Source organism: Lissotriton helveticus, chromosome 2_1 (assembly GCF_964261635.1).
Source record: "Lissotriton helveticus chromosome 2_1, aLisHel1.1, whole genome shotgun sequence".
NCBI classification, from domain to species: Eukaryota; Metazoa; Chordata; class Amphibia; order Caudata; family Salamandridae; genus Lissotriton; species Lissotriton helveticus.
The window spans coordinates 2,105,126,368-2,105,136,567 of record NC_136059.1 but is presented as its reverse complement, the minus strand read 5'-3'; the positions used below and the strand labels follow the sequence as shown (position 1 = coordinate 2,105,136,567).

The 10,200-nt window shown below is 53.7% G+C and overlaps 1 non-coding gene across 1 annotated transcript; it reads right to left on the bottom strand.

Annotated features, from left to right (window-relative positions):
* Positions 1-8,844: 8,844 nt before the first annotated feature.
* Positions 8,845-8,951, bottom strand: LOC144820559 (U6 spliceosomal RNA). Its single transcript, XR_013607847.1, has one exon. It is a non-coding gene; the product is annotated as a U6 spliceosomal RNA (small nuclear RNA).
* Between the last annotated feature and the right edge of the window lie 1,249 nt (positions 8,952-10,200).

Here is a 10,200-nt window from a genome sequence, read left to right as displayed (position 1 = left end):
ACTGGTGCACAAGTCTTGCGATTGCCCGGTGCTCCCTCGCGCCCGCTCCCCCCTTTATGAGGGTCGCAGCAGGGCCGGGCGGCCCGCATAGTGCGCTGCTCAGGTGAGGCCTACCATCCCCGGTATGGGATGGGAGGTGAGGGCAGGTTGGCACTATTGCTGGGGGGGCTGCTAAAGGCACGCCCGTGGAATGGCGGGGGGTTTTTAGACGTGGTTACCCCCTCCGCGCCCCCACCAGCTCCGGGGCACAATTTGGGGCTGTGAGCGGCCTCGGGCTTCAGGTGCCGACCGGGGCGGGCTTTTGTTGGCTCCCGTCCGCGGTATGGCTTCCACGCGTTGCGGTGTTAGCTGCCCTTTGTTGCCCCCCACATTGTTCCCCCACGTGCATGGTCTTGTTCCCTCGGCACATGCCCCCAGTAGGGGAATAAGAGTAGGCATAGCGGGTAGGATGCGCGACCTTTAGTCCGGGGGCAGGTGCCCTTTTTGCCCCGCATGTGCGCTCCCGATAGACTTATAGGGAGTGACCTGGTCCGTGTCTCGGGAATTCATGGTTTATGCCCCCCCGAGGATGAGAAGCGTCGGCTGGCTTCTTTTCCTGGCATGGCCCTCAGCGCCCCCTCCCCCCCCCTCACATTCTCAATTCGCACGGGCGATTATTGCGGGGGGAGCGGAGTTGCAGGTGCGCCCTTCTTGAGTGCTGGAAATGTTGTGGAGCCATCGGAGGCACCCTCCCCCCCCGTAACCCCGCCAGCTCCGTGGCCCGCATTGGTGGCCCCACGGGTTTCCTATAGCGTTCGGGGCGGGCTGGTGCGGGTTCCCGTCCACCCTTGCATCTTACAGTCCATGAAATCCTTTGCTTATGTGACCGATCACCCCCTTACACTTGGCCTCTTTCAGCACAATGCATAACATGCTTAAAGTTGAAGCGCCCACGTTCCTGATTTCGGTATGATGCGCTCGAATAGTCTGCTCAGGCTTTTAGTAGGGGGATAGGAGTTGTCCTGGCAGCTAGGTGCTCACCCCGCGTCCCGGCGTCGACGCAAAACAACATCCTGTGATTCGGGGCAAATCACTCATCTCCCCGTGGCTAACAATAAGGGAGGTGTATCCGCAGGTACCGTAGCTGGTGCTAGGTTGAGCTCGGGCGCCCGGCAATACCTTTACACTTGCGAGGTAGTGAGGGGGGGTGTTGCGGGCGCGCCCCTGTGTAGCGCCGGGGGAATTGGGATCGAGGAGGTGTACCCCCTTCACGCCCTCGCCAGCTTTGGGGGCCTAATTTGGTGGCTGCGTGCGGCCCCGTGCCCCTAGGGCCGCTCTGGGTGGGCCTTGCGGGCTCGCTTCGGCAGTACATACACTTAAATTGGGGCGAGAAGGATAAGACTAGCATGGCCCCCTCACAGGTATGGCACACAAGTGCGGAAGAGTTCCTTGGTTAGGGGGTCCCGCTGGCGGCTGGGCATGGATGCGCATGCGGTGAATCACGTCTCTTGCGACTTTTTCCTCCTTGCCCCCGCCCGCATGGACCTTAGGAGGGCCGGGGCAGATAGAGCAAGCAGGTGGGGGGCAGGCCCGGCTCCAGGAATTTTTAATTGGGTGGGCCAAGGACGCATTTGGGTGGGCCACTGCGGGCTCGATTTGTCTCATATATGTCTAGGCAGGCCTGCTTCAGGGCCCTCCTTTACCTCTTCTTAGTCTTACAAGGCCCTGTAAAACTCACTCTATTCCAAATCTCTTTTTAATGTTATCACTCACAAAAAGTGTTTTTTCTATGTAATGTTCCTTTGATGGGAAGAGGAGGTTTCTGAGGTGGGAGTATCAGGCAAGTGATACTTCTCGGGCTCCCTCTGTGTGAGCCTTCAGGGAGAATCCCTCTTCATTACTACCTCCACCTGACCACGGACTCTTGAACGCACTCCCTTACAAGCTTGATTAGCCACTATTCCTCTCCAGTGCACCTTATCTCACAGATGACCTTGGGCCCCGCCCCATGTCAGGCACCATCTCCCGGTAAAAACATTAGTAAAATCACCTTCATACTTAAAACATTGAATAGAGCAATAAATATAATTAAAATCTTGAAGTTTTCCTCTCCTCCAGCCCTCGCTAAGCTTGTTTCCTCCTATGTTCCTACGCGGTCTCTTAGATCGGAACTTCTCCATCTGGCGGTCAATACACGGTTTAGACTGAGTAGGATGGGAGGTCGCTCCTTTCGAGTATTAGCGGCAGGATTATGGAATTCTCTCCCTGTCCATATTCGAGCCTTGAATAGCCTTACTTCCTTTAGGCGCGCCATAAAAACTTTTTTGTTCCCAATCGCTGACTGATTCCTTCCTCTTCTTCCCAGCATCGATTTGTTGTGTTGTGGTACCTGATCAGGCGCCGGGACGCCCCTTGGCTGGGGCAGCTGCGCGCCTTATAAAAACTACTAACATAACAACATAACATAGCACGCACTTTAAAGTATGTTCCACAGTGGCCCTTATGGCCCGACTGCTAATTAAATAAACAAAAACAGAAAGGCCATGACAGCGCTGATGCAAAAGTCTTTTTTGGCGCTGCACCAAAAACCTCTTTCTCCATAAATACCTTTACTACCACCTTCCAACAGTATACCTCATCCATCCATGCCCCCCCCTATTGACCTCTTCCTCGGATTCCCTCACTGCCACACGCCACAAGTGCCCCTCATCTCCCCATAGCCCCTCCCCTTTGTGACCTCCTCCTCGGATTCCCTCACTGCCACCCTCCCCCAGTGCCCCTCGTCTCTCTGTAGCCCCTCCCCCTCATGACCTCCTCATCAGACTCCCTCAATACTACCATCCACCGGTGCCCCTCATCTCTCCCTAGCTTCCCCCTCTATCCCATGACCTCTTCCTCGGATTCCCTCACTGTCATCCTCCAACAGTGCCCCTCATCGCTCCATAGCCCCTCCCACTACCTCCTCCTCGGATTCCCTCACTGGCACCCTCCACCAGCGCCCCTCATGTTTACGTATCCCCTCTCTCATATGCATTTAATTTGTTGTATAACGCTGCTCATATCAATGTAGTGTGTGTCAGTACTTTACACCACTCACACACTTACAGAGACAATGAATCATGCAAGTATGTAAATCAGTCTACAGGGAATGTCACATAAGCCAATGAAGATTACAAGGTGTAGGAATCATAGGTCATCCATTCTGGTGGGTAGTATATTTTAAGAGTGTTTGGTCTGGGGAAACACAACCTTAGGATTTAAAGAGTATTCCATGGGGGTCAGCTTTACTGATAAAAATGTATATCTGCCCAAACACTCATTTTAGCAACATTAGAATAATGAAAAGACTAGGGAAGTTATAACTATATCACAAAACAAAAAAAGCGAAGTTCTAATTATACCATTCATCTTTGTTTGCAGCTCTTTGGTGGCAGTTCATTGTTCACTGCCTTTTGTTAGGATTGTATCTTCTGAAGTAACAAAAGGATCTCTGTGACAAAGGCAGTAACCCACTGAGCTATCCACATAAAATACAGTGCGTCTGCATTTAAAAAATACTAACAGACAAATGATTGCTCTAAAGCAGGATCATTAATCACCAACTTTATCTGGGCATTGCCATTTTGTATTGTTTTATTGGTGACCAGCATCGGCTATGATGAAATGATAAAAACTGTTTAAATGAAGCACATACGAAGTATGTGTCCTGCTGGGCCTGTGCAGATTTTAAAAAGAATTTTTTTTGTAACACATTCTCTTACCTACTCCATTAGTCATACTTTGTGTGTCAGCCTTATGTGATAAGCAGCTGCAGGGGTCAGGGGGTGACTAGGAATAAACAGACCACTTTTCCCCTGCCTGCAAAGAAAAAGAAATATCAATGCAGCAGGACAGTAGGCAAAGGTTACCAAAGGTTACCGTTGTCAAAGAAAGGATTTGTCCCCTTTCACCATGCAGAGATGAAGGGGTGAAAAAAGTAAACAAAGCCTAGTTAACATGTTAATGGTCTTTTAAAGACCTGTTAAGTACTTTGGTGCGGCTGCGATAATCTTAAACTGTCTGTCTGTGTGTGTGCGCCCGGGAAGCTGTCTCCCCGGCCTGACACACACGACCTGTGCGTTGCACGCCTGCCTTCAAGCCCTCACTGCGAGGGCCAAGGCTCCTATTTGGGTGGGCCAGGCTCATCTTTGGGTGGGCCGGGCCCACCCGGCCCACCCGCTAGAACCGGGCCTGGTGGGGGGTCGGGAGGTGAGGCCTTTCTGGGGATGATTGAGGCAAGTTAGAGTTGAGGCACGTTAGAGGTCCGTTTTGTATACTAGCGCGGCCCCTTCGCCCTGGGCTCGAGAGCGCTTCGCAGTAGGAACGTAGCTGGTGCGTGGGCGCCATGTCGATGAACCTATGTTAGAAGTGGTCGTGGTATGTGTGTTGAAAGAAGCTTTTCATCGGCGCGAGCTTTACCCGAATGCCAGAACGCTTTACATGAGAACCAGTTGCCAAGCATAGGACCGAGGATTACAGCGTTACAGGAAGGACAGAATGAGTTGCGAAGGTACGTGAGGTTAAGTCCCGCAACAAAAAGAGACAAAGAGTAATTGCGAAGTACAAGCAGTATTAGCTATACCCTGAAGGCAGGGATACGAAGTGATATGCTCTAGGGTAACATGGAAATGGTAGATGGTGCAAAATATAATGCCTATACCAGCGACTAGAGTTGTCCCTATGTACAAGGGAATAGTGGGTAGTACAGAATCACTGCATAGATAAACAGGGAGGGGGCTGGATGCTTGGCTTTTTGGCCATTTCTCTAACGTCTGCTCCGCATTTGCTGACCGAGCGAACTGGATGCTGCCCGAGATTGGGCAGCCTGTTAAAACCATTCTCTGTCTTGCTCTTCCTGCGGTTTTCGGGGTACTGAGCCACCCCCCGCCCCTGCTGTATGCCTGTTGCGTGTGAGCAGCACGACGGTGAGTCCTACAAACGGACGAGATGGATGGACTTGTTGGGGAAGCTTAGTCGGTTATAAATGTAAGCGTGTAAAAAGGGATTTGGAAACAGCCTCTAAATTTGTTTCCATCAAAAAATCAAAACATGCTCGACAAGGCTTCGTTGTGAACACCAATAATGGCTCAATATCGCCATCCTCTGGCTATCCGCCAGATGGTTCAAATCGGGCTAATGGGAGTTTATTTCAATAGAATATAGCTTCCTATAGGCGGGAATTAAACTATTCCTCCCCCCCCCTTAACAGCACAAGATACCGACAAGTATGGTGATCCGAATATCAATTCCAGTAATAGATTCGCTTTTGTACACTTTTCCTTCATGCGGGGTCCATTATTCGGTTCGACGCTGTTACCTCGGACCTGGGGATCTGGTACCGAGTCTCGCCAACGACGCGAAACACCTGTGCTGCTGGGCAAATCACTTAATTTCACCAGGCCTAAGGGGAGGAGAAAGTCTTCATGTAACATAACTGGTGCTACATAAAGCACCCTGATCCCGGATTCGGCAACCTCTGTTGTAAGTTTAGGAACACAACACAGATGGGGGGCACTTCATAGCAAGGAGTATAGGAGTGTCACTATTTGCCTTCAGCAGATGGCGTATATCAGTGCTGTCGGCGCTGCCGCTGCTGGCCAGACTGGTTGCCCATCCTCTCCGTTAGTCTTATGAGGGCGAGAAGTGCTTACACTTATGTGTGTGCACATGAGTGCCGCTGCAAGCTTGTTGTCTGGTTTAGAGCCTGCAGCACGGTGGTGCAGGTTGCATTGTGAAACTACAGCTTAGATGTTTGTGACCTCACGTTACTTAACTGGTGCTAATTTTTTGTAGTTCTCTGTTACCCTATTCAGTCCGGGCTTAAGATAACCTTAATGTTCTCTTAGGTTGCCAGGCGGTGCGGGGTAGGTTGTCATGCTATGATTACGTATGGTAATCCCCATTACTCTTAGTCCTACTCGTCCTCGACCCAGTCATCACACATGAGGTATTCCACACGACAGGAAACAAAACAGGAAACGCTTTTAGACTCCACCCACCCTCCTGTCAGGTGCTATAACACACCTCACCACCAGAAGCAAATCCTGATGTACCAAGCACCAAAGGCCTGGAAAGGGAGGGCGGGCGGGTAGTATGACTGGGTCGAGGACGAGTAGGACTAAGAGTAATGGGGATTACCATACGTAATCATAGCATTACCTCTACGTCCCTCGTCCTCGACCCAGTCATCACACATGAGGCATACCAAAGCAACGCCCAAACAGGCCTTTGGCAACCCACACACAACAAGGCACAGACCAGACACAAAGGAGTGCAGCAAGACAAAGTTGCAAGAAACAACAGAATCACAGCGGAGGGGAAAACCCCCACAGCCAGCAACACCCCACGACCAAAAACAAGTCCGGTCAGACAAGGCACAACCCCACCAACAGGGTCGCACGAATGCGGACTCGGAGGCCCAGGACCCAGCCCGACAAATCCACTAAGAGACACACCCAGGTAAACAGCCCAGGAGGCAGACACGCCCCGAGCGGAACGCGCCAGGACACCCGACGGACTGGGCAAACCAGCACCAAGATAGGCAAGAGCAAAGACCGCCAGAAACCAGCGATCCAAAGTGAGCCAGGAAGCAGCCGTAGCCAAACCAGCCAAGCCAAATGACACGGAGAGAGAGTCAGAAGAGCGAAACACCCCAGAACGAGCCACAGAAAGTACAAGGCACGGACGAGGCCAAAGGAAAGAACAGAAAGCCACCAGGCACGACAGAAATTCAAGGCCCACAGACTCCAAAGGGTCAAAAGGGGAAGACTGTAAAACCCCCAAGACCAAGGAGACACCCCAAGGGGGCGCCAAAGAGCGACCAGAAGGAGAAGAGAGAAATTCCGAAAAAGGCAAGAAAACCAACAAGCCATCAGAAGGAAGAAAGGAATCCGGGACCCGGAAGGCACGGAAAGCAGCCCAAAGGCCCAGCAAGACAACCAGAGGAGGAACACCACCTCAAAAAAGAAGACCAGCTCTCCGAAGAGGAAGACAAAGTAGACTACCCACGAGAAGCCCGCAGCACCAAAGCAAGTGGTCGGGCAGACCACGGGTCCCAAGAGACATCCGTCCAACCCCCAAACCGCCAAGGAGAGGGGAACCAGAAAGAGGGACGGAGATCACAGAGGAGAGGGGTGATGGGGCAGAAGCCAAGGAGGCCCCATCGCCAGGCCCAGCAGAAGAGGAAACCAGGACCACCTCGGCCAGCGAGGCAGCACTGCCACCACCTGAGCCCCCTCCCGCAGAACCGTCAGCAGAAAAGCAGGAAACAAAGGAAAGGGAGTAAAGGCACAGAAAAACCAGGGAGGCCAAAGGAGAGACATGGTATCCACCCCCCATGTGCACACCACTGGAGACCTGGAGTAGAACAGGGGCACCAGGGCATTGGACCCCGAGGCAAACAAGACCAGAGCCGGAGTCCCGAACCCCAGGCAAAGCATCCGAAAGGGCCCGGGAGCCAAACACAGGGACAGAGATGAGGGAAACCACCGACTCAGGGAGCCCGCCACCACATTGACCACACCCCCAATGAGTGGAGCAGACAGGGCCAGAAGAAGAAGCTCCGCCCAAGCCGAGATGGAACAAGCCACCAGATTCAGGGAAGAACCGCGGGGCCTCCCCGCGAGATTCAGAGATGCCACAGTCACTGTGTAGTCCGATCGCACCATGACATGGCAACCTTCCAGACGAAGACGAAAATAACGAAGCGCCCTCTCCACTGAAAACAACTCCCTCCAGTTGGATGACCTGCGAGACTCCGACGGGAGCCAACGCGCCAGCACCACCCAACGGGCCAGAGTCGCGCCCCAGCCCGAGGTGCAGGCATCCGTGGTCACAACCAGAGGAGGAGGGAGACGAAACAACATCCCCACGGAAAGGCGGGAGGGGTCCAGCCACCACGGAGAGCAGACACAACATCCAGAGACCCAGGAACAGGAACCGCAAAGTCCAGGACAGTAAAGGGGACCCACCGCTGCACATGCCACAGCAGAGGCCGCAGAGGAACCCAGGCCTAACAAAAATTACCAGGTCCGTGGAAATTTGAGCCCAAGACCCGCCGAGGCGGGGAATTGAACCCTGGTCCCGGGCTAGACCCCCGCATCAGGGTCTGACGCTCCAACCATGGAGTCCACTGAAAACAGAAGCAGCCATGTGACCACGAACCTCCAGCCACTGAAGGATGGGAGCCGAGGCTCGGGACAACAAGCACCACAGCAAGGAATGGAGGCGACGAATCCGGGCGTCCGGCAGGAACACCCCGCCCAACACAGAATCGAACACTGTACCGATGAAGGTCCTCCGGGTCGCAGGCTCCAGGCGACATACAGGCAAGATGAACAAAAACCCGTGGTCCCTGAGCACAGACACGGACAAGAGAAGGTGGCGAGACACAACCTCCAGGGACGGAGCCTGAACCATCCAGACACCCAAAAACGGGAACACAGACACCCCCAGGAGATGTAGATGGGCCACCAAGGGAGCCACCACCATGGTGAACACCCGGGGGGCGGACCGAAGACCAAAGGGGAGGACGCAGAATGGCCAGCGCTGATCCTCCAGGCAGAATCGCAGGAAATGCCGAACCGTCACAGCCACCGGGACGTGCAGACACGCATCCCTGAGGTCGAGCGTGGAGAACACCCAACCCGACAGGACAAACGGAAGAACCATCAGGAGGGCCTCCATCAAGAACGGGAGCATCCGTACGAACAAGTCCAGACCCCGTGCAACAAGGCCAGGTGGCGGGATCAGCGAGAACGTCCCAAAGGGCGGTCCAGTCAGGAACGCCGCGGACCAGACCCGGCACCCCTCAGGGACCATGTGTATACTTTAAAGGAACGCTCCACGAATTAGCGAGTCATCCTTGCGCAGGGGCCAAGCAAATCTTCTCTGTATCGTTCCAATTATAGTATATGTGCTGCCGAAGCGAGCACTGCAGAAACACCTCCAGCGAGACACCAAACAGACGGGCACCAGAGAAAGGCAGCCGCAAAGCCAAGGAACGCGGGGCCGTGTCCGACATCCAATCCCGCAGTAATAGGACACGGTGGGCAGCAACAGAGGAACCACAGGACACAGCAGAAGCCCACCATACAGGAACAAAGGTGACGGCCGACAGAAACACCACCAGGCGCTCCATAGACTCCAGCAACTCCGGACAACTGGCACCCTTCTGCATGGACGAAAACAGGGACTCGAAATCGGCCAGCAAAGACTGGGCAACGTACCCCCAATAAATGCCAGAACGAACAGCCAGATGAGAAGCGGCAGAAGACATCCACAGGGCAGAAACTACCCACTCGTCCACACCGTCCCACAGAATGTGAACAGCAGCCATGGAAGGACGACCCACAAGACTGGCCACCACAGAGTCCACAGGAACGGAAATAGGCAAAGTGTCTGCCAAATCCCATAACGGAGAAAGCAAGGACACAAACCAGGGCATGGAGAAAGATCCGTGTCCTTGTACACCCGCAACAGAACCCAGGACACAAAAGAGGCACCAGCAGAGAAGAGGCAACAGGCCACCAGTGCAAGAGAACATCCAGAGAAGCGATGGGCACAGATTCTCAGGAAACCCCACGGCAATCCAAACATGGGAAAGGAAGACAGTCAAGAGCTCCCTGGAAATGGACAAGCCCCGCAGCGCAATTGCAGGCAGCGAAGACCCCCCAGATGCAACAGAGGAAGAAATTCCGAAGAAAGGCAGAAACCCCAACAGATTCCAAAAGGGCGACATGAAGCCGGTCCCAGTACATGAAAGGAAAAGAAATCCAGAATGAGCAATAGGCGTCAAGGCGCTGGTGGGCGTCAGGAAGAGTAATCAAGCAATAGCCCAGAGTCACATGGCGCTGGAGCAACCCGCGGCCAGCGCCGGGGATCGAACCATGAACCTCGTGGACCGGAGTCAGGCGCCCAGGCCACTGCGCCACACCCCTCCCTCAAGCAACAGAAGAGCCCCAACAACAGAAAGAGACTCCAGAAGAAGGCGCCCAATCCAGGCATCGGCACACCTCCAGGCACGCACCACAGGAGAGGGGAGGGACCCCACCGGAAAAAAAAAAAAAGGGAAGATGCAGGTACAGGAGAGGAATACCTACCCTCATGACGGAGATTGCACACGACCAGCGCTCCAAGCTGAACCAAAAGAAAAAACAGTGGCCAAACATCCGGTGCAACTGC